This window comes from Perognathus longimembris, chromosome 4 (genome assembly GCF_023159225.1).
Source record: "Perognathus longimembris pacificus isolate PPM17 chromosome 4, ASM2315922v1, whole genome shotgun sequence".
Taxonomy (NCBI): domain Eukaryota; kingdom Metazoa; phylum Chordata; class Mammalia; order Rodentia; family Heteromyidae; genus Perognathus; species Perognathus longimembris.
Window position 1 is genome coordinate 46,444,266 of NC_063164.1, and position 18,649 is coordinate 46,462,914.

The 18,649-nt window shown below is 36.8% G+C and overlaps 1 long non-coding RNA gene across 1 annotated transcript; it reads left to right on the plus strand.

The window, feature by feature from the left end:
* The first annotated feature begins 13,410 nt into the window (after positions 1 to 13,410).
* On the plus strand, positions 13,411 to 17,510 carry LOC125350513. The gene is made up of 3 exons (XR_007210756.1): positions 13,411 to 13,422; positions 17,030 to 17,089; positions 17,331 to 17,510. It is a non-coding gene; the product is annotated as an uncharacterized LOC125350513 (long non-coding RNA).
* The last annotated feature ends 1,139 nt before the right edge of the window (positions 17,511 to 18,649 follow it).

Below are 18,649 nucleotides of genomic sequence, written 5' to 3' on the forward strand. Positions count from 1 at the left end.
TTATACTACTTTTTGCTTATACATTTGTCTATTAATAAACTCTGGGTTACTTTAACCCTTGGCTATTGGATGTATAGGTGTGTGGACATTTTAAACTCAATTGATGATGGGTAGTAAAAAGAGCATATATCTGTGTTAAAAACTGCAAAAGTGGCCTGGACGTATGGCTCAAGTTGTGGAACACCTGCCTAATAAGTGAGAGGCTCTGAGTCCAGACTCTAGTACTGTTTTTTTCATAATTGCAGAACTTTATTTTCACTTTGCTCTAACTTTCCCAGTGAAACAGAACATAAAGAAAGCTTTCTGCAAATAGATAAATACATACCTCATCTCAGGCTTATGAGATACTATGTAACCTTTTCTCCTTTTCTAATGTGACTGAATGCCAACAGAGTCTATTCCTGCTTTGTAGGGAAAAAGGAGCTCTTCAAGTCACTCCTCATAATTAATAGCATTATTTCATGTTTATTAACATAAACCCTGAAAAGATCTTACAGATGAGCTAATCCAAACTTCCATTTTAAAAAGCTGAAACTAAGGTTAAGAAAAGATAAATGCCTCTTTCTGACATGAAAATTCAAGAATAAGCGAAACTTACATCAAACTTACAGTAATGGCTCTCTTTAAAAAGCTGTGAATTAAAGAGTCACCTTTAGGTACAGAAGGAGAAGCTAGAGTTGTGACAGTTGTCAAAGCATAGGAAAATCAAAATAAGTTTCAGAAGTTTCCTTGTTTTGTTCAGATGGTTTAAGATAGACCTTTTATTTGGCACTTTATCCTCTGCACACATAGGAAGGGAAGACACCATGTCAGGAATGCAGAATGTGGAACTGCAGATCAAACTCTATACTGTTAGGAATAAAAAAGAAAAGTTTTTGCTTGTATTCAAAATGATATTTATTGCCAAAAATTGCAACTCAGTTTCTTATACTATATATAATATATACTGTTTACTATACTTTATATACTGTATTTATAAGCATACTATACTTATAAGTATACATATGTACTTATATACAAGATATATAGTATGCTCTTATACTATTTATATGAGTGTTATAGAATTTATTAAATTTGACAACTACTTGTACTTTTATTGGGAAAGATTCTTAGCATGTTTGAGCATAACTATGAATTATTGTTTATTTCATGGATAATTCCTAGAATATTTTTCCTCTAGATCTTTCTTAATTTATTAAGCACATTGTTTCACCATAAAGCTGTACTCATCAATGTTTGCATTTTCACAGAAAAAATGAACTCTTTAACTGAATTCATAGTAACATTCACAAAATACTGGCATGGTTCCATAAAACATTAAACTACTTTCAGAATTATTCCAGTTGATATCTACATGAAGCTTTATACCACACCAGTGGTATAAAATTGATGCTGTTGAACTACTTTATCTTCTAATGGAGCCAACACATCAATGGTTTTGGTTCATGCTAGTGTGCACATAAAAAATTTAGGCCAAAAGGTGAGTAAAATCAATTTAGAAGTAGAGCTAGGTGAACTGAAGGAAAAGCCATGCATCATAGAATACTATGAAAATGCACCTTCTTCTGCCATGTGTCAAATGGTCTTTAAGCACAATTTTGTTAACATAACAATACACTTTTCAAATACATTCTGATGCCTATACAGAAGATATAAAGCTTCTCATTTTCAAACTGAGAGACTAAATACCCAACCAGCAAGACACATCATATATGAGAATGAAAATCTCACCACAGCCTCCCCAGTTACCAGCCAGAAAAGTCACCTTAGTTTCTATGGCAATCAGTTATAAGCATTTGGTTTATGGCTGCCCGCTTCCTTATTTTTCCCTCTTCCACCTCAGCACAAACCAGAGAAATTCAAAATTGCTTTCTCAACCAAACACAGAACCTGCTGACCCCAACCCTCATAGGCTTGAAGCTTTAGTTGGTAAGTAACCTCAAACCATCCTAGTAGCCTGATTTTGGACAAAGGTCTCATACCATCTCCCAGAAACCTCTCAGAATGCTGTACTCAGGGTCTATCCTGAGAAAGGCCTATTGTCTGGATGTGGATTGATCCAAGCATTAGAATCTCCTGCATAGTCTCATTCCTGGGACCCTAGACATTCCATTGCACTGGTTCAGTTGACATCAAACTCAAGAACCAGACTTGGTTCAGTAGAGAACAAGCCACTCCTCGGTAGGCATGCCTGCAGTAGCAGCTAAGAAGAAGAGAATAAATGCTCTTCCCCCCACCACATACACTGGTCCCATCATCACTGCCCCTGTATCTTGTGTGAGCACCACAGAGAAGGTGCTATGATTCCTCCCCCAGCCTATACCGGAAAATACCAGAAATGCACTGTTCTTTAGTCTGAAGACAAGTGCTTCAAACAGTACTGGTGAAAGCAGTTCAGAGACCCTTAAAAGAAATGGAGCTCGTGGCTGGGAATGTGGCTTGTCAGTAGAGTGCTTGGCTAGCATGCATGAAACCCTGGCTTTGATTCCTCAGCACCACATAAACAGCAGGAAGTGGCGCTGTGGCTCAAGAGGTAGAGTGCTTGCCTTGAGCAAAAAGAAGCCAGGGAGAGTGCTCAGGCCCTGAGTTCAAGCCATAGGACTGGCAAAAAGAAAGAAAGAGAGAGAGGAAGAAAAGAAAAAAAAAGAAGAAGAAATGGAGCTAGTATCAGTGAAGCATACTCTCATTGTAGGAGTATTAACAGAGTGCCCCACATTCTCTACTATGAGTATCACACTTGCCTGAACTTGCAAGGCTTGCTGGGCTACATATCGAGATATGTCTTAAAGAAACAAGCAATATCCTTCCAAACCAAAAACTAACAAATACTTGTGACGATGTAGAGAAAAAGGAATTCCTCCATATTCTTCATAGTAATGTAAATCAGTAGAGTCACTATAAGAAAACAGAATGGAGGCTCATAAAACTAATAGTAGAAATACATTAATACCCAGCTATCATGGCAAAGGACATAGCTTGCAAGATAAACAGAAATCCCAGACTGGGAGAAGATCTTTACCGGCCATTCAACGGACAAAGGCCTCATATCTAAAATATATGCAGAACTAAAAAAATTACCTTCCTCCAAAACAAAACCGCAAAGAACTAATAGCCCGCTCATCAAGTGGGCTAAAGACCTACAAAGAGACTTCTCTGATGAGGAAATGAGAATGGCCAAGAGACATATGAAAAAGTGCTCTACATCACTGGCCATAAAAGAAATGCAAATCAAAACAACATTGAGATTCCATCTCACCCCAGTAAGAATGTCATATATCAAGAAAACTAACAATAACAGTTGTTGGAGGGGATGTGGCCAAAAGGGAACCCTACTTCATTGTTGGTGGGAATGTAAACTGGTTCAGCCACTCTGGCAAGCAGTATGGAGATTCCTCAGCAGGCTAAATATAGAACTCCCCTATGACCCAGCAACCCCACTTTTGGGTATTTATCCAAAAAACCACAAACAAAATCACAGTAAAGCCACCAGCACAACAATGTTCATTGCAGCGCAATTTGTCATAGTGAGAAACTGGAACCAACCCAGATGCCCCTCAGTAGACGAATGGATCAGGAAAATGTGGTACATATACACAATGGAATTTTATGCCTCTATCAGAAAGAATGACATTGCCCCATTTGTAAGGAAATGGAAGGACTTGGAAAAAATTATATTAAGTGAAGTGAGCCAGATCCAAAGAAACATGGACTCTATGGTCTCCCTTATTGGGAATAATTAGCACAGGATTAGGCAAGCCACAGCAGAGGATCACAAGAGCCCAATAGCTATACCCTTATGATCACATAAGATGATGCTAAGTGAAATGAACTCCATTTTATGGAAATGATTGTTATATCACAGTTGTAACTACTTTCAACATCCCATGTGGATCTGTAGTTTATACTGTTGATGATCTTCTTGTATCACCTTCTTGGATTGTACCTACACTATCTCTGTAATCTTATCTGAGTATATTGGAAACCGTGTATACTGGTATTAGAATTAGGAAATTGAGAGGGAATACCAAAATTGAGAGACAAAGGGTAAATTAAGAGAAACAACAACAAAAGCAATACTTGCAAAACTGTATGGTGTAAGCGAACTGAACACCTCAGGGGGGGAAAGGAGGAGGGAGGAGGGAGGTATGAAGGACAAGGTAACAAACAGTACAAGAAATGTATCCAATGCCTAACGTATGAAACTGTAACCTCTCTGTACATCAGTTTTATAATAAAAAAATAAAAAAATACCCAGCTATCCTACTGTCTGGTACATATATGAAGGAACTGAATTAGCATACAAAACAGACACCTGTATCTCTATTGCTACAGTACTGACAACAGCCAAGAGGAGAAATTAGCTTAGGTATTCAACAACAGGTGAATATCTACAGAAAATCTGGTGTGTGCATGTATGTGGGTGAACTATTATTTAGCAAATTTCTTTTGTAATTTTCAAGAGCGTGGATAGAATTGGAAGGCATCATATTAGCAAAAATTAAGCCAGACTCAGAAAAACAAGGGTCCTATATTTCATTTCATCCCTCCCTCCCTCCCTCCCTCCCTCCCTCCCTCCCCCCTCCCTCCCTTCCTTCCTTCTTTCTTTCTTCTCTTTCTTCCTTCTTTTTTCTTTTTGCCAGTCCTGGGGTTTGAACTCAGGACCTGAGCACTGTCCCCCAGCTTTTTTTGCTCAAGGCTAGCAATCTACCACTTGAGTCATAGTGCCACTTGTGGTGGCTTTTTCTGTTTATGTGGTACTGAGGAATTGAACCCAGGGCTTCACGCATGCAAGGCAAGCACTCTATCACTAGGCCACAATTCCCAGACTCCATCTATTTTTTGTTGTAAGTGGAAACTTAAAAAAAAAAGTCAATCTGAAAGTAGAAGAGTAATCATCCAGGATTGGAAAGGGTAGTAGGTGGGCAGGTGGTAAGGATGGAAGAAAGATGAAAGGATAGGAACCCTGTATGAGAATATCACAGTGAATCCTATTCATTTGTGCAATTTGTATGTGATCTTTTCATGGCACTACTGGGGTTTGAACTCCTGGCCTCATACATGTTAGGCAGGTATTCTACCACTTGAGTAATGCTTCTAGACCTTATTTCCCAGATAGGGTCTTGTGTTTTTTATCTAGAACTAGTTTTGGTCCATGATCCTTAAAATTTCTTACCCTCTGGAGTTTACCCCCTCTTTATAAGTGTGAGTTCAGTCTTTGATATATTATTTTAAAAAAACAGAGTGAGCAAATACTATATAACTTTGGCAGAATTGCTTAGTCTATCAAATCTTTCCACATTTTTTACTGACCCTGCTTCCTTTGCCTTGCAAGTCAAGGCCACAGCACAATGGGCAGTTACATTTAGTAACTAGCTAAGGCATTTGTGTTAGAAGCTTCTTCCAACAACATAGGACAGAAAGGAGCTGGCTGTTCCTCGCCCTAAAATCAGAACAGTTTGCTTTATCAGTAAAGTTCTGGTCTGTTCTCCTTGCAAAGGAGGTAGTTATACTGAACCTCACAAGGATCTGGAAAAAAGATATAATTAAGGTTTCACTGGTGGTTTTCTCAAGTTTAATCAGGTATTAAGTGAGAATCTTGAACATTGTTAATACTTACTTGTGTACTGCTGAGACCATGATGCTAAGCTGGAAATACAAAGTAGAGCTCTGATGAACCTATTTCAATACAAATAACTGTAGTAATGATTAAAAAAAATCAAACTATGGAGATGTTATATCTAGAAGAACTCTGGCTGATAGGCATAAACCAGGATGATTCTGGTCACACTAACATCTAAACTGGTATTTACTTTCTCAACAGGAAATCTGTACTGTTGTCAGAGTTGAAAGGTGTCACCTGCTGCTCCTATACCAATGTGGTTTCCAGGGGCTTAAAAATGATATAGCCCAGGACAGCACCAAAGAGAGCAAAGCTGCTATTTTCCCTCTAAAATACCAATAAACAAATGGGTGTATGTGTATGGGCATGTGTCCTGATAATGGCTTTGAAGAATTACAGTTTCACATGGCATGAAGGAAAGGGGATAACAGATATAAAATAAATGAAGTTAGGTAAGGAGCCTCTGTTTCTGATTTAAATTGGGAATATTGATTTAATAAACTCATAATATATCTTTGTCACTTAAAATATTATCCAACTTTCAAATCTCTCAAAGGAACAGTGCCATTGCAATACAATAAAATTTTGTATGGCCAGATTTTGTGTCTACAAGCCATTTTTCATGCCAGGAAATAAGGTTCTTTTGGAGAAGTGGTAGTAAGTCCAAGTCTGGGAGAGAAATATACATTTGCAAGATGAGCCATGCAGAAAAGCCAAGAAGCTATCAAGACTACTGCAGCCAGAGTTTAGAGGTTTGGGAACCAACTGAGGAGACTTCCACTTGCTAAATAGGAGAAAGTTTGAGCACAAAGATAATAAAAATAAAGTAATTAAAAAATAAATAACTGCAATGAATTAAAACACATCTAATAGACTAAAACACATTTAAACTATCACTCTAACATATTAAGTAACTGGTAGAGGAGAAATGATTTGCCTTTGAGTATTCCACAAATGACAAAAAAATGAATGGAAATTAAAATATCAACTTAGCAGATTTAGGCAATGATCATGAATATATCAACAGTTTTTAAAAAATTTTTTTTTTACTTCTGTGTTTGCTTTGTGCAACTTGATTCCTACTGCTTTGTGAATACTCCTGTGATCAGCTGAGTAATGGAACGCAAAGATACTGTCAGCCTGATCCACAGCATGTGTAAATGTGATCGCATCTGGCAAAACAACGACAGCAACAACAATAGAAAACCCGTTGTAGATGCTATTAAGAATCTTGGAATGGGGAGATGATCCTGCATGATGTCAGTGGGCCCTAAATTTAATCACAAGAACTCTTATAATAAAAGGAAGGCAAAGGAAAAGTACTGAAGGAGAGAAGGCAATGTGAGGGCAGAAACAGACACCAAAGACATGTTTTTCCTGAGAGCTGCCAAAAAAATTAGCTCCACCAACCACTTAGTTTTAGTCGTGGAAGACTTACTTTGGTCTTCTAGCTTTCAGACCTCTAACACAAGAGTTATGTGCTGTCTTTACCCATTAAATTTGTGGTATTTGGTTATAGCACCAATTTAAAACTAATACAACTATAAACTTGGGTTTATTTATTAATATTATGATTTGTGAAAGTGGAGTGCAGAATCTCTAAAATCACATATATCGTGTATCAGTTAGTAGTCTTACAACTTTCCTCTACTATCTAGTAAAAATACTGAAGGATTTTCTCTTACTGTTTTCCAAAGCTATTGAAAAAACAGTACGTGAGATGGCACTTTAGAGATAGCACCTGCTGAGTTGGTTATGGTTAAACTGCAGATAATAACATCAACATACATTAGCCAAGAGTTGTTTCAGATGTTAACAAAGGTAAGACACCTAGGGCTGGGTTTGTAGCTCAGTAGTAAGAGTGCTTGTCCAGTATATACACAAGGCCCTGGGTTCATCCTCCAGTACTGCATGCAATTCCCTTCCTCCCCCAAAAGTCAAAGTGAATAACCTAAAGGGTTCAAATACAGTATTAGCTGTGTTGGCTCATTTTATGTTGCTATAATGAAATACCTAAGACTGGTAATTGTTTTTGTGATCAAGGCCTACTGTCTGCCAGAGAAGGGTTCTACTACTGAGCTATACTTCCCTCAGTCCCACGACTGGGTAATTTAAAGAAAATAAATTTGTTTCTCACAGTTCTGAAGGCTGAAAAGTCCAGAAATGTGGGATGGACTGCCACCTGGTGCAAGGGCTTTCATGCTGGGTCATAACATGGCAAAGAGCAAATGAGCTCACAAGAGAGTCTCAGGCTAATGAGCTCACAAGAGACAGCCTGCCAGGAGTTGGCAGATTCCTTAGTACAACCCTTTCCCAAATCACTAACCAATCTCAGGATAACAATGGATCTGTTTATGGAGGTGGAGCCACACGAATCACTAGCCACTTTCTAAAGGCCCACCTTCTTCCTATTGTCATAATGGCAAAAACACTTCAACTTCGGTGCTTCCATCCATTCAGCTAAATTGTAGAAAGTCATCTTTTTTTTTGCATCAAATAAGATAAAAAGCTTAAAATGCTCCACTAAATATCATGACCCATATTTGGTAAAATTGTGAAGAAGTTAGAAAATGGCATTGAACTTGTAGGACTGATCCTGTGACCTTGAACATGATTGACTATGAAAGCTGTGCTGGGAGGGTCTCAGTCCTCTCACCTATGTAATCAAGCTACAACAGATTCTATACAGATGTCCATGTAGGTCCTGCCTATCCAAGTGGCACTGAGAAATAAATGTGCAAAATCTAGACTGTGGCAGACCTATTCTAGAAACATTGGTGATATTTTCAAGCTTTGTGTAGAACCAGTTTTAACTTAACAATGTCATCTCTCCGGAATTATACAGAGATTAAGACCTCTTTCGTCTGTATGTTTTTGTTTTTTTTTTTTTTTTTTACTCTGATTTAACAAAGAATACCTTCAGAACACTTTGGAAAATTGACCTGAAAAGAACACACAAAATGACTGGGACATTTGATAATGGAAATATTAATGACATAAATACAAAGACAATTTATTCTACAGAATAGAGGAAGAATAACTGAGAAGAGTTAAATTACAACTTAAAAGTAGATACAAAGCTTAAAAATAATTCAATATGTGCTAATAAAAGGTGGAAAATACTTTTAATTCATAAAAATAATAATAACCCCCAAAGCACTTTGACAGCATACAGAAAATTCTAAGAGATAGTGAAGCAAGCATTCAGGGAAAGAACTTTAGTGAAGAGTGAATGAATGTGGGGGGCTTTGCTTTTATTTGAGAGAAAACTTCTCATTCTCTTATTTCTTTAGATAATGACCTGAGTATAAAGAGCAATTTAAAATATTATGGATTGATCGCTTGAGAAGTTTATCCTTAGTGAACGATAAAACTAATGGAGGATTTCAGGAGAAATGGGAGCCATTGCTTTTTGTCCATGATCTATGGATAACTTACTTGGCCAGTCACTTCAGAGTTCTTGAAAGATTATATACATACACACACATATGTATATACATATATACATATATGCCTGTATATATACATACATAGATATACACACATATATATTTGTGCCAGTTCTTGGACTTGAACTTAGGATCTGAGCACTGTCCCTGAATTTTTTTGCTCAAGGCTAGCACTTACCACTTGAGTCACATCTCTATTTCTGGCTTTTGGTGATTAATTAAAGGTAAGTCTCACGGAGTTTCCTGTCTAGGCTGGCTTTGAACAGTGACTCTCAGATCTCAGCCTCCTCAGGAGCTAAGATTAGTGTAAGCTATGAGATTTATACTTATTTTTAAATATTTTTATCATTATTAAATAGTTGTAAAAAGGAATTGCCATTCAACAAAGCATTTTATGAATACAGTGCATCTTCATCAATGTTGTCCCCCTTACAACATTCTCAAAGAGCACTCCCAACTTACTTTTCTTAATTTTTATATATGTATTGTTTTTTTGCCATTTAACAAAGTGATTTATATATATATATATATATTGCATCTTTTAATTTTTTTTAATTTAATTGTATTGTCAAGGTGAAGTACAGAGGAGTTACAGTGACATATGTAAGGTAGTGAGTACATTACTTGTCATATTTGTTACTCCTTTCCTCGGAGGGAAGGTGGGAGAAATACAATGCATCTTGATGTGTTTCATCCCTTCAACATCTTCACGTCCCACTTTGATCCACCCTTTCCTCTATTTTTCTCAATTTTGTGGTATAATAAATTCTTAACTGCATTCTCCCTGCGTCCTCTATTCATTCTTCTACCCCGCTTTCCCTTGACCTCATCCTCTCCTCTTGTAAGTACCCATTTCCTGGTACTTATTTTTGTTGGGATTTGACTTAGTCTTTCTAAAGAATTATACTATTTGAGCTCCCAATGGTCTATTACACTTCAGTTAATTTGTTTATAACTGCTTGCATACCTCCTGGTGTGTTTACTTACAGATTTATAGACACATTCTTGCTCCCACAAATGAGGAAAACCATGTAACCTGTTTCTCTAGGTGTGGCTTATTTCACTTTATATAATTTTTTCAAAGTCTTTCCATTTCCTTACAGATTGTACAATATCATTCTTTTTTTTTTTTTTTTTTTTTTTTTTTTTTTTTGGTCAGTCCGGGGCCTTGGACTCAGGGCATGAGCACTGTCCCTGGCTTTCTTTTGCTCAAGGCTAGCACTCTGCCACTTGAGCCACAGTGCCACTTCCGGCCATTTTCTATATATGTGGTGCTGGGGAATCGAACCCAGGGCTTCATGTATATGAGGCAAGCACTCTTGCCACTAGGCCATATCCCCAGCCCCCAATATCATTCTTTCTGATGGACGGAAACTCATTGTGTGTATATACTACATTTTCTTGATCCATTTGTACACTGAGGGCTATCTATACTGATTTTATACCTTGGCTTTGGTAAATTATGCTGCACCAAACATGGTTATGCTGGTGGTTTTAATATAGCCTGTTGTTTCCACCTCCCCCCACATCAAAATTTAAGAAACCCATTAAAGCTACTGTTTAAAGGAGAGAACAAATCCATTAGGTACTACAGAAAATGTCCACATCATAAAACTGCTTGGTGAAATAGCTGCCAGACAGATAGCTACAGCCATGAGTCAGTTCAACCTACATCTGTTAATATTCACCCCGGTCAGCTGTTGACTTTTCTTCTGTGCAGATGAACTGTTGTCCCAAATTTGATTGTGTTTATCCTGGTATGCCAATTCACTTTTATACCCAGTAAGCTAAATGGAAACTAAGAAATCATTATCTACAAATCAACAATAGTTCAATATCACTAGGGCTTTCTACACACATTATAGATCAGTTCTGGAGTAACTTTAGAATTGGACAAGAGAACTGATGTGTTAATCATGGCTCTAGAATCACAAACTATGCAATTTAAATTTTCATCCATTGTGTCATTCTGTTTATTTTCAATGTGCTTCTCAGGTACTTTGTTACAAGTGAGGTGGTAAGGTTGTCATTTCAACTTCTTTTTCCCTTTATGCCACTCTAAGATAAACATTTATGGCACATACCAAGAAAAGGACACAGGAAAAAAGATTTGTGTACTCTAGTTACTCATGTCCAATTTCTTGTTCAGTGTAACCTGAACTTACCCATGGGAAGAAATATTACAAGGTCCTTGCACCTCTGTGAATGCACAACATCTGGACGACTGAGTGTCACTTCATAAGTGCACCATAGAGTGAACCAGGCTGTGGTCTAGTGGACTGACTGCCAGTATTCATTTTAGAGGAAACTGACTTGAAAATTCTAGTGACTTAAAGGTTAGCAGGTTGATTTCTTTGATACTAATAGTATCTTTTCTTTTTAAAGAAATGAGACACTTGACAAACAAGTGGTAAATTTCTACTTTTCATGAATATACCAACTATATATATGTATATATATCATCACTTTTATTGGAAATGGCTTTACCAGTGACAAGAAATATGACAACTCATTTTACAAAGAGAGTGGTGCTGTCTAGGGGAGGGGTCTGTTTTGTTGCTTAATTAAAAAGCATGAAATACTAAAGCAGACAGAGTAGGTTTATTTGAAAGCCAAAGAAAAGCAGAGAAACAGACTCTGTAGAGAGGGGCCCTGAAGTTGTCATCTCAGACAGTGGTTATTATAGTATGGGGGCTCCTCTCATACCTTTTCCCATGGACTTTGTATATGTACAGCCTTAGGTGTTTTTGTATTTTACTGGTTGAGTGGGAACCCAGCATATTATGGGAAGCAGTGCCATGATGGGCCATGTTATCTCTCCTGTGCTGTGTCTGTCATTTTTTAAAAAAAATTCCTATTACCTTGCCAAGGAGGCCTACTTCTCCCTCAAGAGAACTACTGGATAAAGGCAAAATAAATCCCTAGGTTCCCCCCCACACCCCAACCAGGTTCAAAAGATTGAAAATAACTCCATCTGAATGATTTTAGGTTTCTGACTGTCTTCATAAATTACAGCTTCACTTTCATATTCTAGGAACATAAAAAAACTGAAGAAAGGGGGCTTGGAATGTGGCTTAGCTGTAGAGTGCTTGCCTAGCATGCATGAAGCCACATAAACAGAAAAAGCTGGAAGTGGTGCTATGGCTAAGATATAGAGTGCTAACCTTGAGCAAAAACAGTTCAGGGACAGTGCTCTGAGTTCAAGCCCCAGCCAGGACTGGCAACCCCCCCTGCCAGATCAACCCCCCCCCCAAAGCCTGAAGATAGCTTTCTGAGTCTTTCAGTATACAGTTCAAAATTAAGGGAAAAGTCATTATTGCTTAGTATCTGACTTAAAAGTAGTTACTATCCTGGAAATACTGTCAGAATAAGTACTCAATGTTGTATCTGAAGTCTCTTGCTGGAAATAAGAATATTTACTAAACTTGGTAATTTTAGTAAACTTAGTAGTTTTATGGAAAGTCATCACAGCATAAATAAACACAAAATCCAAATCTCTTTATATAATTTATTTAAAATTTATTGAATTTCCTGTGCTGTTATAAATGTAACATTCGTATATGCAACATTCATTGAAGAGGCACAATTTTTATTTTGAAGTGGCACAGATTTTGACTTTTTTGGTGAATAATTATTGTTCATTAGGAAATTTAACTACAAGCTATTTTTCTGTGGAAGGTGTTCTATTCACAACACAAAATCTTTTTCCATCTCAAGATGACCATATGTGAAGTAGCAGTACATGAGCTCTGTCTTTATTCCTTCAGTTATGAGCAGAAAAAATTCACATTGGTGTCCTTCCAAAAAGAAAAATTTGGAATATATCCTTTTTGGGGTATGAAGTTGACCTTGATAAAGAACTTGATGCTAACGCTTGGGATGCTGATAGTCAAGAAATCAAGAGTGGGAACCAATTTCCTTTGGGGCCTCCCTACCAGTTGGCCTGGTCAGCCAACTGAAAGCTCCCTTTAGAGACAGACATGGCCCAGACTTGAGTGGGAGATCAGGGTGTGTGGGGGGGGGAGGGGTGCAGCAGGGATCTATCCATGTAGTGAAGGATAAATGTCTACTATCTGTCTGGTTATAATGCCTCCTGGAATATGACTGACATTCTCTGATATAAGATGAATCAGTCTTTTAGTTTTCTCTTCTGTCTTGGACAGAAAAAAAAATGACAGAGTAGCAAAGTGAGTTACTCAGTGAGCTCTTTGGCACATGCTAGGCAAGCACTCTTTTAATAATGAGTGATATCTGGTTGTTTAAAAACTAGACTTTCTTATTGATACCTAACAGTTACTATAAGAACAAAGGAGGCTGAGGTGGGGCAGGGAGGAGGGATTGGGCAGCCAGTGAGTGGGTCCTCATTTCACTTCCCATCTACCTAGAAATTCCCAGGGAACAGAGGGTGCTGGTCACAGTGTATATTTTATTCTAGGTTCTAGATCTACTCAGAAACTTCTGAGAGAAATTCAGGAATGAGCAAGGAATGATCCCCACCCCTCTCAGAGAACATACTTTTCTTTCTGGGTTTCCATTTCTCTTTCATTTATTCTTGCTTTTTCTCTTCATCCACATTGAACATTAATCATATTAGCTTACTCCTGAAAAGGGTTCTACTTTCCTGTAATAGGGTTTGGAGTAAGCTTTTTCCTTGCATAGGGGTAAGTTCACTGGAGTTGAACATTTCCTTTCCATTGATTTTCCCAGGCGCAGCAATTTTGTGCCTAGATGAGAAGTGAAAGTATTAGAAGACAGAAAAGCCTTGGGAGTTTCAAATGTTTGTTACCACAGTACGGTGACTAGATTATAGTAATGTGTTGTGCGTTTCAGGAAACTAGAAGCAAAAGATTTGGAAAGTTTTCACTATAAATAAATGACTGATGTTTGAAGAGAAAATATTTTGGACAAGATTTAAACACTGAACTAATCTGAGAACCACACAAGATATCCTTAATCTGTACATTTTTTATATATCAGCAAAAAGAAAGTTTGTTTTTTAAAATGCTTGTGGTATAAAAAGTAGGGCTGAGGAAGCAAATAAAAAGTAATCTAGCATAAACAACTCTGACATCTTCAAAATACCATCTCAAAAGTCATTCTGGATTCCTGTTATAATATTCTCATTATACACTGAGAAAACACTTTCCAGGGCTCCTCAGCACCAGTAGCCATTTAAGTATTAGCATTAGTTTGAACTCCCAGAACACAAAAATAACTTCATTAATTTACATGGACATTTCAATAAGAAAAGTAGTTTTCTAAGCAAATTTAAAATTTTTACTGGGCTACCATAGCTACAACTTTTAATGGCTTCTTTTTTCTCTTATAACATGTTACTACTTCATGGTCCACATGAGGGTGATTATGGAGAGAGTTTGCAGGCAAGTGTCTACCCATATATACACAGCCTCCTAGGAAAATAACCTATTGGATAAATATAAGAAAATATGCCGAGTAATAAATTAAACAAAAAGCAGATCAATGACTGCCTCCGGGTAGATGGGCAACTATTATACAAGTTTTGGAAATGTGTACATATGCCAACATATTTCAAGTCAAATATGTGAAATCCATCACATGTCAGTTACATTGTAAGTTCTCTCTCTCTTTTTTTTTTTAACTCAAAGCCCCTTTAATTCCTAAGGAACTGATAGGATAAAAATAATTAAGGGCAGGATAAAAAGCAGTAGTTTTGCATTATTCTCTCTTTCACTTTATGAAGAGTTCAGTTGTTTAGCCTAGTGTTAGAAGAAACAGGTGGAACCCAAATAGGATGATATCTTGTTTTACAACAACTTAATATTCTTCTCTCTACAACTAACATATTTAGAAGGTAGGTTTGGGCCAGAAAAAAAATTGCAAGCAACATTCCTATCAATATGAAAATAGAAAAGTAACTCATCATATATTGAGGTAATTTTTAATCTATGAACAATCAATGGTGTCCCACAAGAAACAAAAAGTTTTTAATATTGAATGATTTTGAATTACACACAAGAACTATGTATGTCATTAATACCTTAGTGCAAAAGAACAGACATGTGTACTTATACCTTTCACAATGTTAGGACGAGAGGAAAGAAATCAGATACTGTTTTGGAAATGAAAGGCAGTGTATGAGAGGAAAGTGCCCCAACTGTAAGCTGCCTTAATCCTGAAGTCTCAGTTGCTTAATATGGTGGTCACATTGGTTTTGCACAAACATGTTTTAAAAGAAGTCTTTGTTTAGATCTCTTGGAAGCATTAAAGCTAAATCTTTCTGACACAAACTGCCATATTGTCTAAAAGAATATAGTCTTACAACTCCATAACACATGTATGCACTTTGAATTACATTTTAAAGGAAAATTAAACAACAGCAGGTTCCATTTAAGAGAAAGTTTCATGCAATGTACAGTTCAAAAGTATCAAATTTACAAAATGATTTCAACTAAGAATGAAGAGGATCTAATCCTATTTCCATGGAGTAATTTTCAACAACTGGGAAGCTTTTTGAAAAAAAACAACAAACATAAAAACAAAACCTTTCAAATAACAACAAAACTACTACTAAAAAATCAAAACAGAAAATAAAAAATTCCCACACTTTAATTTTAACTCCATTGACACATTTTCTATAGTTTCCCCCAAAGAACATTTCTAAAGCACAAAGAAGATTCACAATAATTTAATTAGGTCCATTTTATATATCCTAAACTTGTGTCTCATAGAAATAAATACTTTGTATACAAACCTTACTTACTGTGCCACATTCATAATGTACTGAGTCAAGTGCAAACATTTACTACAACCCCTGGTGTGTGCGGAGCTTTGCTCCTATAAACACTTCATTATGTAGATGACAGAGAACAAGATTAGACAAGATGGTAACTAAAGTCCACAAGCTTATTTGCATATTACAAATTCCAGATTATGATTCTAACCTCTTCTCCAGTCTTAGCTATAAGCACTATCAAGCAAAACAGGTCTGCCTCCTTCACCTTCTCCCCCATCCCCAAGGACAGGAGCTAATAATGACTGACTAGCGGTGAGGTTGAAAGGTATGGAGCCAGAATAACACCTCTAGAGGAACAAAAGGTTTGGAAAGTTGACAGCTTGGTATCCTTTGTATTGATAAATCTCTTCTCTTAGAAAATTACATTTGGTCCCCCATCTTTACATATAACTTATATAGACCATTAAAAACTATTCTAAGGGGGGGTGCAATTTTTATAGTTACTTGGAAATTACAAATAAAAGGTATTTCAAAGTAATCCAAGACAAAAATGATTTAATAAAAAATAATAAAGAAATAGCAAAACTAGAGAGCAAATTTATACCTTAGGTAGCTACATTCAAAATCAAAATAATTTGTTTTTGGTGGGTGCTGGCTTGTGACATTGAGCGGTTCAGTCTAGCAAATTCCATAGCCTAGTTTTCACTTATTAATGCTTTCCTTAATGACCACTTCTAACAAGAGAAAGGAGATGGCAAACAAATCACAGGAGAGGTAAACAGACATGCAAGTCTTACTATATCCTGCATCACTTTAGGGAGCTTCCCCCCCCCAAAAAAAAAGAAAGTGCTCCTGATATAACAAGGGTTTATGTAAAATTCCAAGGGCTACTTTAGGCTTTATCAAAAATTGAGATAATACTCTACTTTTTTTTTTTTTTTTTGCCAGTTGTGAGGTTGAACTCAGGGCCTGGACACTGTCGTTGAGCTTCCTTGCTCAAGGATAACACTCTACCAGAGCACCACTTCTGGCCTTTTCTGTTTATATGGTACTGAGGATAAAATCCAGGGTGTCATGCATGCTAAGCAAGCACTCTACCACTAAGCCACATTCCCAGCCCAATACTCTACAGTTTTGTGGTTTGGTTTCTAAGGCCCAAATAATGTATAGATGAAATTCCCACGGGGCAAGACTAGAATTTCTATAACCACTATGTCAATAAAAAAGACACAAAAGGTGTTGCAGCCACCTGTTTGATCAGGAGAGACTAGTGAATGAGGTATTATAGGAGCATTATCTAAAAATGTAGTCATTCACTTGAGGGAAACTGTTTATTTGGGTTTTTTTTTTGGTTTTGTTGCCAGTCCTGGGACATGGACTCAGGGCCTGAGCACTGTCCCTGGCTTCTTTTTGCTCAAGGCTAGCACTCTACTTCTTGAGCCACAGCGCCACTTCGGGCTTTTTTCTATATATGTGGTGCTGAGGAATCGAACCCAGGGCTTCGTGTATACGAGGCGAGCACTTTACCACTAGGCCATATTCCCAGCTAGTCATTCACTTGAATGGAAATAATTAGAGTATCCAAATTCCAAAAGAGGTTTATCATGTGACATTGTAAAATGTGATGACTTAAATTAATTTGACATTATTCTCACTCTCTCATCTTGCAATCTGAATCATAGTTTCGGAATTTGATTTGGAATCTTCATTTGCTATCAAGGTCGTATCTACTGTTTTTTCTTGTTTTCAAGAAGAACCCAAATGTTATACACAGTGATGCTTGATGGTCCTGAGTTCTCTTCCACCTTTCTGACTGACACCACACCATCTGGCCACCTGAGGACTTGTCTTCCTTCTCTAATTGTAGAAACTTCATGCTGCGGGATTCTTTTCTTTTATTTAGCCTATTTTGGGACTGCCCAGGGAAAGTTGATTAAGTATAGGTCCAAACCACAGGACATATTATTTAAGCTTTACCAACCATAGAGAACTCTGTAAGGAAGTCAATAGGATTCTGTTTAAATTCTGATTAAAACTAAAGACCCACATCTTGAAGCCTCAAGTATCTTGAAGACAAAGGGAATTAAAAGAATGAACAGGGAAATAAAATCAATGACAAGGGAAAGATTTTATAACCACAGGGCAAGTCAGCTACAGATTAAAAATGGTAGTTCAAGTACGTAAGAAGAGTGTTTAAGAGGAATGTGAAGATCTGGTGATGAACTAGGGAGTTTTTGAGAATAAAATTCCACTCTAACAAATGCTAACAGTAACACAGCGTATGGATTTAGATGAAAGGAGGGATGAGTTTCAGGATAACTCAAATATTATTCCATCAAGTGGAAATTTTAGAGTTTCTTATATGTGCATCAGCAGTTTTTAGATTATGATTATAAACTCTTCTCTTTTGTTTGATAGTGGGAGTTTAGCCATTATTATGAATGCTTTGCTGAGGAGCTAGAACACTAAAATCAACATCTCATAGCAAAATACAAAATTTCAGTAACATTGTTATCAGAGTTTAAAATAACACTTAAATTATGATGGTAAGAATCTAAGAATAAAAATCTAACAATAAAATATATGTAATTTTATAATTTGCTAGGAAAATCTCTAGAGACTTTTTTAAACATACAGGCATTATGTAGTCATCTATCTACGTGCAGAAACTTAGGAATACTGATGCAAGTTTCCTACAAAAGCTTTTGTATATCATAGTGAAGGAAAAAAAAATCCTAAAGTATGTAAAATACATTTCTGCCTGGCCTCTCTTTTTTTGGGATGGATGAATTCCTTAGCGTAAGTTTTACATTTCTGCCTGTATCAAGGTAAGTGCTTAATATGTAGTAGTCATGTATCATACAG